This window comes from Canis lupus, chromosome 6 (genome assembly GCF_011100685.1).
Source record: "Canis lupus familiaris isolate Mischka breed German Shepherd chromosome 6, alternate assembly UU_Cfam_GSD_1.0, whole genome shotgun sequence".
NCBI lineage: Eukaryota > Metazoa > Chordata > Mammalia > Carnivora > Canidae > Canis > Canis lupus.
The window spans coordinates 14,048,913-14,058,998 of record NC_049227.1 but is presented as its reverse complement, the minus strand read 5'-3'; positions in this window follow the sequence as shown (position 1 = coordinate 14,058,998).

Genomic DNA, 10,086 nt, shown 5'->3' with positions numbered 1-10,086 from the left:
ACCCAGTAGGGCTCAAGGAGGTAAAACTTGTGAAAATGTAGGAACATCCTAATAGTGGGCCCCCTCTCATTCTACTCTATGCTCAGCCTTGAGCAATTAGTCAATCACCATTTGAGTTACTGGTTCAACTTAAGTCAGCTACTGGCTTTTAGTGGCTTTCCTCCTAGAAAACTGTGATTCTGTGCCTCTAGTTTTTGGTACAGCTGCTTGCCCTGTGAATTCAGTTATCTGATGTGTCTAATATTTGCTCATTTTTAGTTTTTTTTTCAGCATTTTCTTGTTGAGAGAATGTAAGTAATGATGTTCAACTTCTTTATATGTTGGAGTGGAAATCTGCAAACCCAGTATCTCTTTAAATACACTTTTTGCTCATTTTGCTCTCTTGTTCTGGGACTCCTGGTGTGCATATCTTTGTATAGTTGTTGATATCCTAGAGATCTGTTTTATTTTTCTTCAGTCTTGCTCTGTACTTCACACTGGATAATCTCAATTGAGATATCTTCAAATTTGTTGGTTCTTAATTCAGCCGGTTCATCCATGCTATTGAGCCCCTGTAGTGAATACTTCCTTTCAGTTGTTGTAGTTTTCAGCTGCTGAGTTTCTATATGGTTCCTTTTTATAACATCTGTCACTTTATTAATATTATGTGAGACATTGTTTTCATACTTTCCTTTAATTCCTTAGACATAATTTCCTTTAGTTTTTTGAAAATATTTATGATAGATTATTTATAGCCTTAGTTCAGGAAGTCCAAAGTCTGGGCTTTCTCAGGGACAGTTTATTGATAGCTCTTTTATTTATGTATGGGCCATATGGGGTGTACTTTCCTGCTTCACTGCACATCTTAAAAATTTTTGGTCAAACTGGAAATTTTAAATGATGTAATGTATAAACCTTGGAACGCAAAATTCCTCACCTCCCCAGGATATCTTCCTGTGTTACTGCTATTTGTGTAGTGACTTTTTTGAACTAATCCTCTAAAGTCTCTTCTTTGTTGTGTTTAGCTACAAAAGTCTCTGCTTAGTTTGGTTAGTGTCAACTGAAGATTAGAGAGAGATTTCCTTAAATTCCATTTGCCATTAAATCTTTTAGCCCTTTGTGAGTGGTGCTGTGTGCTGAGTGGCTCTCAAAGTTTCAACACTCAGATACTTTTGTGTCTGCCTGTGTATACTTTCTGGTAGTATAGGACCTCAGGGTCATCCAGAAGGGAGAGACATGGGCCCTCTTCAGTTTTTTTCTGAACATGAACATAGCCCTACATATGTGTATGGAGACCTGGGAACCCAAATCTTTTTGTGGCATCTTATTCCATAGATTTTCCCTTTAAATTTTTGGCAAGACTCGTGTTCGCCCAACTGGTAGGACAGACCTAGTAGTGGTGGTGGTAGTCAATTGCAGCTAATTGTTTTTGACAGACACCTGGGGATAGGGCTTTCTTATTTAGTGAGCTCTGAGTGACATCGGATAATAATGGTTCGTGAATGGGCTTTTTCAGGGAGCTGAGATAGATCTAATGGTGACTGTTCTGGAGATGGTGCTTTTGAGGAGATCTAAACCTGGAGGCTGCAGAGCTACAGGTATTTGTCAGTTTACTGTGTTCGGGAGGCTGCTGGTTTGTGAGGTTCCTTGTTTTTAAGGCTACTGCAGAGCTCAGGAGAGGAGGATACAGCAGACAATACTAAAATGTCATCAACTCCCCTATTCTAACCAAGACTCAGCAGTTTTTCTAGGATAATGCTAGATTTTCATTAAGCCTTTGGTTAATTTCCAGAATTTTGAGAAGTTGATTTTCGCAGTTGTGCCAGCATTTTCATTGTTTTTATAGATGAGAGCATTTACGCAGGTCCTCATTTCACTATTCTGGTAGTTCTTTGCCTCTGCTCCCAGTATGGATGAATTTAATAGCAGGTGAATGAAAATTGTAAATCCATGAAGATTATATACCATTTACAGATTTTATAAACTTAGAAACAACTGTGTAAATACATTACATATACATAAAAACACATTTTCGTTATGCAAAAATACTATAAAAAGTATAGGATTACAGATAGTGGTCATCTTAGATACGGGCAGACCTAGGGATAGAATGAGGATATATTTATTATAATTAAAGTCCAGTTTTATTTTGGAGTAGTGAGTTTATTTTTTGCTACATTATTGAAAATATATACACAAGCAGGGCAGACCCGGTGGCTCAGCGGTTTAGCACCGCCTTCAGTCCAGGGCCTGATCCTGGAGACCCCGGATCGAGTCCCACGTCAGGCTTCTTGCATGGAGCCTGCTTCTCCCTCTGCCTGTGTCTCTGCCTCTGTCTCTCCTTCTCTGTCTCTCATGAATAAATAAATAAAGTCTTAAAAAAAAAGAAAAGAGGGATCCCTGGGTGGCGCAGTGGTTTAGCGCCTGCCTTTGGCCCAGGGCGCGATCCTGGAGACCCGGGATCGAATCCCACGTCAGGCTCCCGGTGCATGGAGCCTGCTTCTCCCTCTGCCTGTGTCTCTGCCTCTCTCTCTCTCTCTCTCTCTGTGACTATCATAAATAAATAAAAAAAGAATTTAAAAAAAACAAAAAAAACAAAAAAAAAGAAAAGACAAATAATTTTAAAATATACATATATATATGTATATATACACACACACACACACAAGCAGATGTTTTATGGTTGTATTTGCTTTCACATTAACATGTGAGATGGGGAATTTGTTATGCAATGGAATTTTATAAAAAAGCTTTGACCTCAGCTTTAAAGACATTTTAACGGCCGGAGAAATTATGTAGTGGGGCATATCTCTATCTAGTCTTACATGTGGGCTGCCTTAGCTGGCCTAACTCCTGTATCAGGACAAGACAGGTGATTATGAATGAGGTGATAGCCACAAGTGCCATTTTGAGATGATTAGTTCTCTAATACTTCCCCTCCCTATATCCCTGCTGCCATTTGCATTCTGATAGCCCTCAGTTTCTTGTTGTGCTCTGTTGGGTTTAGTAAACATACAGGAGCTGTCGGTGGAATCTGATAAATATCCAGATAATGCCACCCTTTTGAATTTTGTACTTAAAGCATGGTGTTCACGACATAAAGAATGGTGTTGAAAAGTTTTTTGGAATTACGATGTGAAGATTTTGGGGGAATACCCAAAACTGCATTGAGTGAGTATGAGTTGAGTGTAATATCATGGAGGTAGGACCAGAATGGAAAGGTAACTAAGAAAATGGAAATTTAAACAATTATGGTTTTTTCATTTTAAAGAATGAGTGTTCTTTAAATTTTATTTTATTTTACTTCCAGTATAACTTACAGTGTTATATTGGTTTCAGGTGTACAATATAGTGATTCAGCAATGCCATGTATTACTCTGGGCTCATCATGACAAATGTACTTCTTAATCCCTATTACCTCTTTCACCTATTTTCCCACCTCCCTCTCTTCTGACAAGTATCAGTTCTCTATAATTAAGACTGTTTCTTGGTTTGTCTCTCTTTTTTCCTTCGCTCATTTTTTTTTTTTGTTTCTTAAATTGCATGTATGAGTAAAATCATACAGTATTTGTATTTCTTTGGCTTATTTTGCTTGGCATTATACCTCCTACTTCCATGTATGTCATTGCAAATGACAAGATTTCATTCTTTCTGTGGCTGAATAATACTCCATTTTGTGTGTGTGTGTGTGTGTGTGTGTGTGTGTGTATATATATATATATATATATATATATATACCACAGATTATTTATCTTTTTATCAGTTAATAGTCACTCAGACTACTTCCATAATAACTTGGCTATAGAAAATAATGCTACTGTAAACATAGGGATGCATGTATCCTTTTAAATTAGTGTTTCTGTATTTTTTGGGTAAATACCCAGTAATGTGATTATTGGATTGTATGGTAGTTCTGCTTTTAACTTTTTGAGGAACCTCCATGTAGTTTTACACAGTGGGTTCACTAGTTTGCATTCCCACCAATAGTGCAAAGAAGGTTCATTTTTCTCCACATCCTTGCCGATGCCTGTTGTCTCTTGTGGTTTTTATTTTAGCCATTCTGAGGTGGGAGGTGATACCTCATGGTAGTTTTGATTTGCATGATGAGTTATGCTAAACATCCTTTCATGTGTCTGTTGGCTGTCTGTACATCTTCTTTGGAGAAATATCTGTTCATGTCTTTTGTCCATTTTTTATTGGATTATTTGTTTTTTAGGTGCTGAGTTGTGGAAGTTCTTTATATATTTTGAATAGTAACCTTTTATCAGATATGCCATTTGCTAATATCTTCTCCCGTTCAGTAGGTTGCCTTTTAGTTTTGTTAACTGTTTACTTGGCTGTATAGAAACTTTTTATTTTGATGTAGTCCCAGTAGTTTATTTTTGCTTTTGTTTCTCTTGCCTTAGGAGACAAATCTAGAAAAAAGTTGCTATAGCCAGTGTCAAAGAAATTACTGCCTGTGTTCTCTTTTAGGATTTTTATGGTGTCAGGTCTCACATTTAGGTCTTTAATCCATTTTGAACTTATTTTTGTGTACGATGTAAGAAAGCAATCCAGTTTAATTCTTTTGCATGTTGATGTCCTGTTTTCCCAACACCATTTGTTGAAGAAACTGTCTGTTTTTTCCATTAGATATTCTTTCCTGAATTTGTCGAAGCTTAATTGACCATATAATTGTGGGTTTATTTCTGGGTTTTCTGTTCTGTGTTCATTGATCTATGTGTCTGTTTTTGTGCCAGTACCATACTGTTTTGATTACAAAAAAAAAAAAAATTTATAGGCCAGGACCTCTGATGAACGTAGATGCAAAAATCCTCAACAAATTATTAGCAAACCAAATCCAAAAATACATTAAAAAATTAATTCACTCTAATCAAGTGGGATTTATACCTGGGATGCGAGGGTGGTTCAATATTCACAAGTCAATCAATGTGATTCATCACATCGATAAGAAAAAAGATAAAAACCATAAGCTTATTTCAGTAGATGCAGATAAAGCATTTAACAAAGTACAGCATTCATTCACGATAAAAGCCTCAACAAAGTAAGTTTAGAGGGTACATACCTCAATGTAATAAAGGCCATACATGAAAAATCCACAGCAAATATCATACTCAATGGAAAACCTGAGAGCTTCCCCTTAAGGTCAGGAACAAGGCAAGGATGTTTACTCTCAACTAGTTGTATTAAGCATAGCACTGGAAGTCCTAGCTACAGCAATCAGACAACAAAAAGAAACAAAAGACATCCAAATTAGTAAGGAAGAAGTAAGCTTTTACTCTTTGCAAATGACATGATACTTTATACAGAAAACCCAGAACACTGTTGTGCCCAAGATTGTGAATCTGAGAAACCACCAAGGAGCCAACACCGATGCAAGTACATGAGGGTTTGTTAACAAGCTTGAGCTTGGGTCCAAGTATACCCACACAGCAGAGCAGGGACTTGGACCCCGAGGTTAAGAGGCATAGCAGTTTTATAGGGGCCAGTGGCCAATGAGATTTGTAACACACACAGAAAGTTGCATAGTCATGTCAGTCCACACGCAGGTGGCAAATTGAATTACAATTTACCCTATAGTGACCGTTTGAACTAGCCTATCACTCTGGTCAGAATTGGCGTGCAGGTTTGGCGGGCAAAAGACGGGGTTTACATTCTTTGGCGGTTAGGGGTTGCGCATTCCTGTATGAGCTGGTTTCCGGTAAGGGTGTGGTCAACGGCTTGACTAGGGTGTGGGACTGCCTTAAGCAATAAACAGGTCATGTGGGGGTTATAAATGAGATGATGAGTGTAGCACAAAATGGAGTTAGTTCTGCCCTGCTTGTCCAGGGGTAGGGGATTTTTGTTAAATTCCTTGGGTCCCACATCCACCAAAAAACACCATTGGAACTGATAAATGAATTTAGTGAAGTCACAGAATACATAATGTGCAGAAATCTTTTGCATTTCTATATACTTATAATGAAGTAGCAGAAAGAGAAATTAAGAAAACAGTCCTATTTATGGTTGCACCGAAATAATAAGGTACATAACCAAATAGATGTTGAAAGAGAAATAAACCTAACCAAAGAGGTGTTGAAAGACCTGTACTCTGAAAACTATAAAACATTGACAAAAGTAATTGAAGACAACACAAAGAAATGGAAAGACATTCCATGCTCATGGATTGTAAGAATATTGTTAAAATGTATATACTACCCAAAGTAATCTATGAATTTAATGCAATCCTTATTAAAATACCAACAGCATTTTTCACAAAACTAAAACAAAGATATTCTAAAATTTGTATGGAACCATAAAAGAACCTGGATAACCAAAGCAATTTTGAAAAAAAAAAAAAAAGCAGGGATTCCTGGGTGGCTCAGTGGTTGAGCCTCTGCCTTCAGTTCAGGGAGTGATCTTGGAGTCCTGGGATTGAGTCCCACATTACCCTGCATGGAGCCTGCTTCTCTCTCTGCCTGTGTCTCTACCTCTCTCTCTGTGTGTCTATCCTGAATAAATGAATGAAATCTTAAAAAAAAACAAAAACAAACAAACAAAAAACAAAGCTAGAGGTATCATAACTCTAGACTTATTTATTTTTTTTTACAAAGGTGTAGTAAAGAATGAATGTATCTTAAGGGTCAACATGCAGTCTTGAAAACGGCAGTACCATCATTGGAGAATTTTTCATTTATTGAAAAACTTCTGTAGAGGCAGTATTGATAGGGTCAGACAGTATTCCCAAAACTTTTCCTATGTGGAATCCATAGAAAATGGTAATTTTATGATTTGTTGGGAAAGATAGCAAGGCCACTCATGGCCACAATAGCCCAAACCAGCTTCATTGGTTGTGAAGACTTGTTTGGTTTTTAGATTTACTTATTTATTCTTTGGTCTGTTACATTACTTCTCTGAACCTTAGTTTCCCTGTTTACACAATAGGAATAATACTTATTTGTGATGATTTTAGATCTACTAATGTTTGACTATAAAAATTACCCTTTAGTTTCTCAAATACTTAAAATATAAAAGAATATTTGAATATTGGTCCACATGAAAGCAGATGCCATTTGTCCAAATATATAGCCTTTCAATTTTTATCATTATTTATTTACATTTAAATGCCAGTGCATGGCATTTGCTAGGAGTTTTATTCACACTCGCATATATTTGTGTTGATATCTTTACTGCTTTTGTCACTTAGGAGATATGAGCAGCTGCTCCTGTGTACCTTGTGCTAGCCATTGTAGAAAATCTAAAGCAGAAAACTTATGGAACTCAATCTGGCTTGTGAGGTATGGCTTTTATGCAAATCATGAATGATAAAATGGTGTCATTTACAGAAAATAATGGGCAGAGAATAAATGCAAAAAGACCTTAAAGAAGAGAAAGCTCCATGTGGCTTAGTATCTGGTACTTAGTAGGATATGCAGGGGATATGTGTAAGATCTAATTGAGATTTTCAAGAAAGGTGTTAATGAGGTCTGAAGAATTGAATGATCAGACACACAGGATGGTGAAGTGTGGCTATTCAGAGAGTAATGGGAGAGGCACTTCAATAGGTTTTATTGGTGTCTTCCTAAGAAATTCACTTGGAAGCACAATATTCATTTATGAAGAGGTAAAGACTAAGTTTTAGAAAAGAAATTCTCCTAGATACTATTATAAAGTTTGAGTATTTCTATTATGATTTTATTACTTCCCATCTGTGGTAGATGTTTTATTGAAATTATTTGGATGTTATCATCAAGCTGTGACAATGATGCTTTAAAGGTCATACACAAAACACAATTAATTTTCCAAGTGAAATAAGAATATGCATTATGAAAAGCAAATAATTCAAAGTAGTTCCTCTTTTTTTCATAAGGGCCATTTTATGATGACATTTTGAGGTGTTTAAATCACGGTGTTGTTTTTCTTTTTGATTGCAATTTTCCCTTCCTATTTGTGTAGGTTAAAAATAGAAACCAGTGTGTTTAAAGTTTGAATCTATTAGTTAATATAAACTTATTCTGAAGCCAATGGTAGATTGTGTTATAACTCTCTGTAGAAATTTAATAAAAGTATTTTAGCTTTTATGTAAATGTGATGGCTTCGGATTGATAGAGATTTAATTATGCATACTTTGGTTTATTATAAATTACGTAAACCAGCATTTCCGTACCTCTTTTTGTCATTAGTTTATTCATTAAGAGAATTCTGTTTCCTTTAGTTTAAAATTTTGTGATTTTATTTTACTTCCCCCCCCCCCCCCATAAAAGTAATGAATGATTGTTTCTTTCAAATGTTTGGAAATTAATACTGGAAAATTTTTAGTTACTATTGTCCATCTCATTGTTTTAATACTGTGACTGTTTGACAATGTTTTGTTTTATTTGTGGTACAGAGTCATAAAATCACTGAAAAACAGATGTTTGGGTTCTAATTTAAGGAGTGCTTGGTTAGGTAATGACTTAGACAAACAAAAATTCCTTTTGCACGTAGGAAGAAAATGACAGATGATACTTAGCTGTCCGAATGAAGAATAAAAAGAGCAAAAGAATAATTAGAAAGGGAGATCCAACAACATACCAGGTTTTTGGTGTAAAATAGCTCAGTGGTTACTATTTATTAAAACAGTCTGGTATTATTGATTGTTTCCATATGAATTGCTCACTTTTGTGCTCAGAGTGGGAGCTCTGCACATCTCTCTGGGTAGTGGAGTGGCATATTCCACATTGCATTAAAGCAGTACAATACGTATCTGTGTCTATCTGTTCTCAGGTAATTGAGAATTGATAGTGTTAATATTAATGCAGTTTGTCGACTTTTCTTTGTTTACTTAGATGATGTATTCATCTGCCTTTAGCTTGACATTAGTTTAAAGGAGCAAGAATACTTATTGGAAAAATAGTTTGAGATGTTTAGAATTATTATATACTTCTGGACTGGGTTTGAAAGCTTCTCTGGGCCGAGAGCCAGTTGATTCTTTTTAGTGTTTTTGTATGACTGAGGTCATTTACTTCCGAGATTGAACAACTGCAGCCTTGGTAAATGGTTAAGTTCTGTCCAGAGATAGAGTATGGGATCCTTTTATAAATGCTGCTGTAATTGGTGTTTTAATAAATGTGTTTTGATTGGATAAGATTGTAAAAGCTGTTTTGGAGTATTTCAAAGGAATGAAGTTTAAAATACTGTAACTTTGTTAATTTGTAATGTACATAATATTGAGATTCCAATGTTTATATTAAGTAAATGAAAATATTCAAATGGACCATGTATGTAAGAGGAGCAGAAAGATTCTGAACATAACAGTTGGATTTAAAAATTGAACTAGTTGCCAGAGGGCTGGGTTCTGATCATGGCCTGCCTACAAGCAACATTTGTGACTTTGGCAAGTCTCAGTTTTCCCATTGTTAAAGGAAACTGGCTCTATTCAAGAACTGGCCTATTTCTCACTTGTAAAACCTTCCTCAGTTCTTGAATACTTTCTGAAAGGACTAAGTGTGGCATATTGATAGCTCTAGAAAGTACCTTGCAAATTGAAATTTGAGGGCTGGGGTAGAATAACCGGGAATGAAACTTGGACATGCCCTGTCCGGAAATCCCCAAAGCCTTATTGCTTAACAAAGCAGCAAGACCACTGTGGAAACAAGTAGCCCCTGGGGTGAGTACTGATTTCAGTGTTTATCCTGAACATACGATGTCAAACCACCTTCACAGGTATGGCTCTCCCAGTTCTCTACAATCCGTGCATCTCCTTAGTCTTGTACTTGACTACTGTACCTGGCTTTTGCCTTTGAAAGCTTCCGAATTTATCTCATATTGGAGTAATATGTAGACAGAGAAGGATTTTGAAATGAAAGTGGCATCATTAGTTGAGCTTATAGAAAAGTTTAGCAGTATAGTGCAGGGTTGATAGAGCAGGGTCAGGACCCTTGAGAAAGTTATAGTCAGTACTCTGGATTTTATTTCATTTCTTTCTTCCTCAGTATAGGTTTGTTTAATTTTCTAAAAGAACTCTTAAATAAGTTAGCCAAAGTGGTTGATTCGGGTGATTTTTTTTGCCCCCATTTTATTTTTTTTTAAATTTATTTTTTATTGGTGTTCAATTTACTAACATACAGAATAACCCCCAGTGCCGTC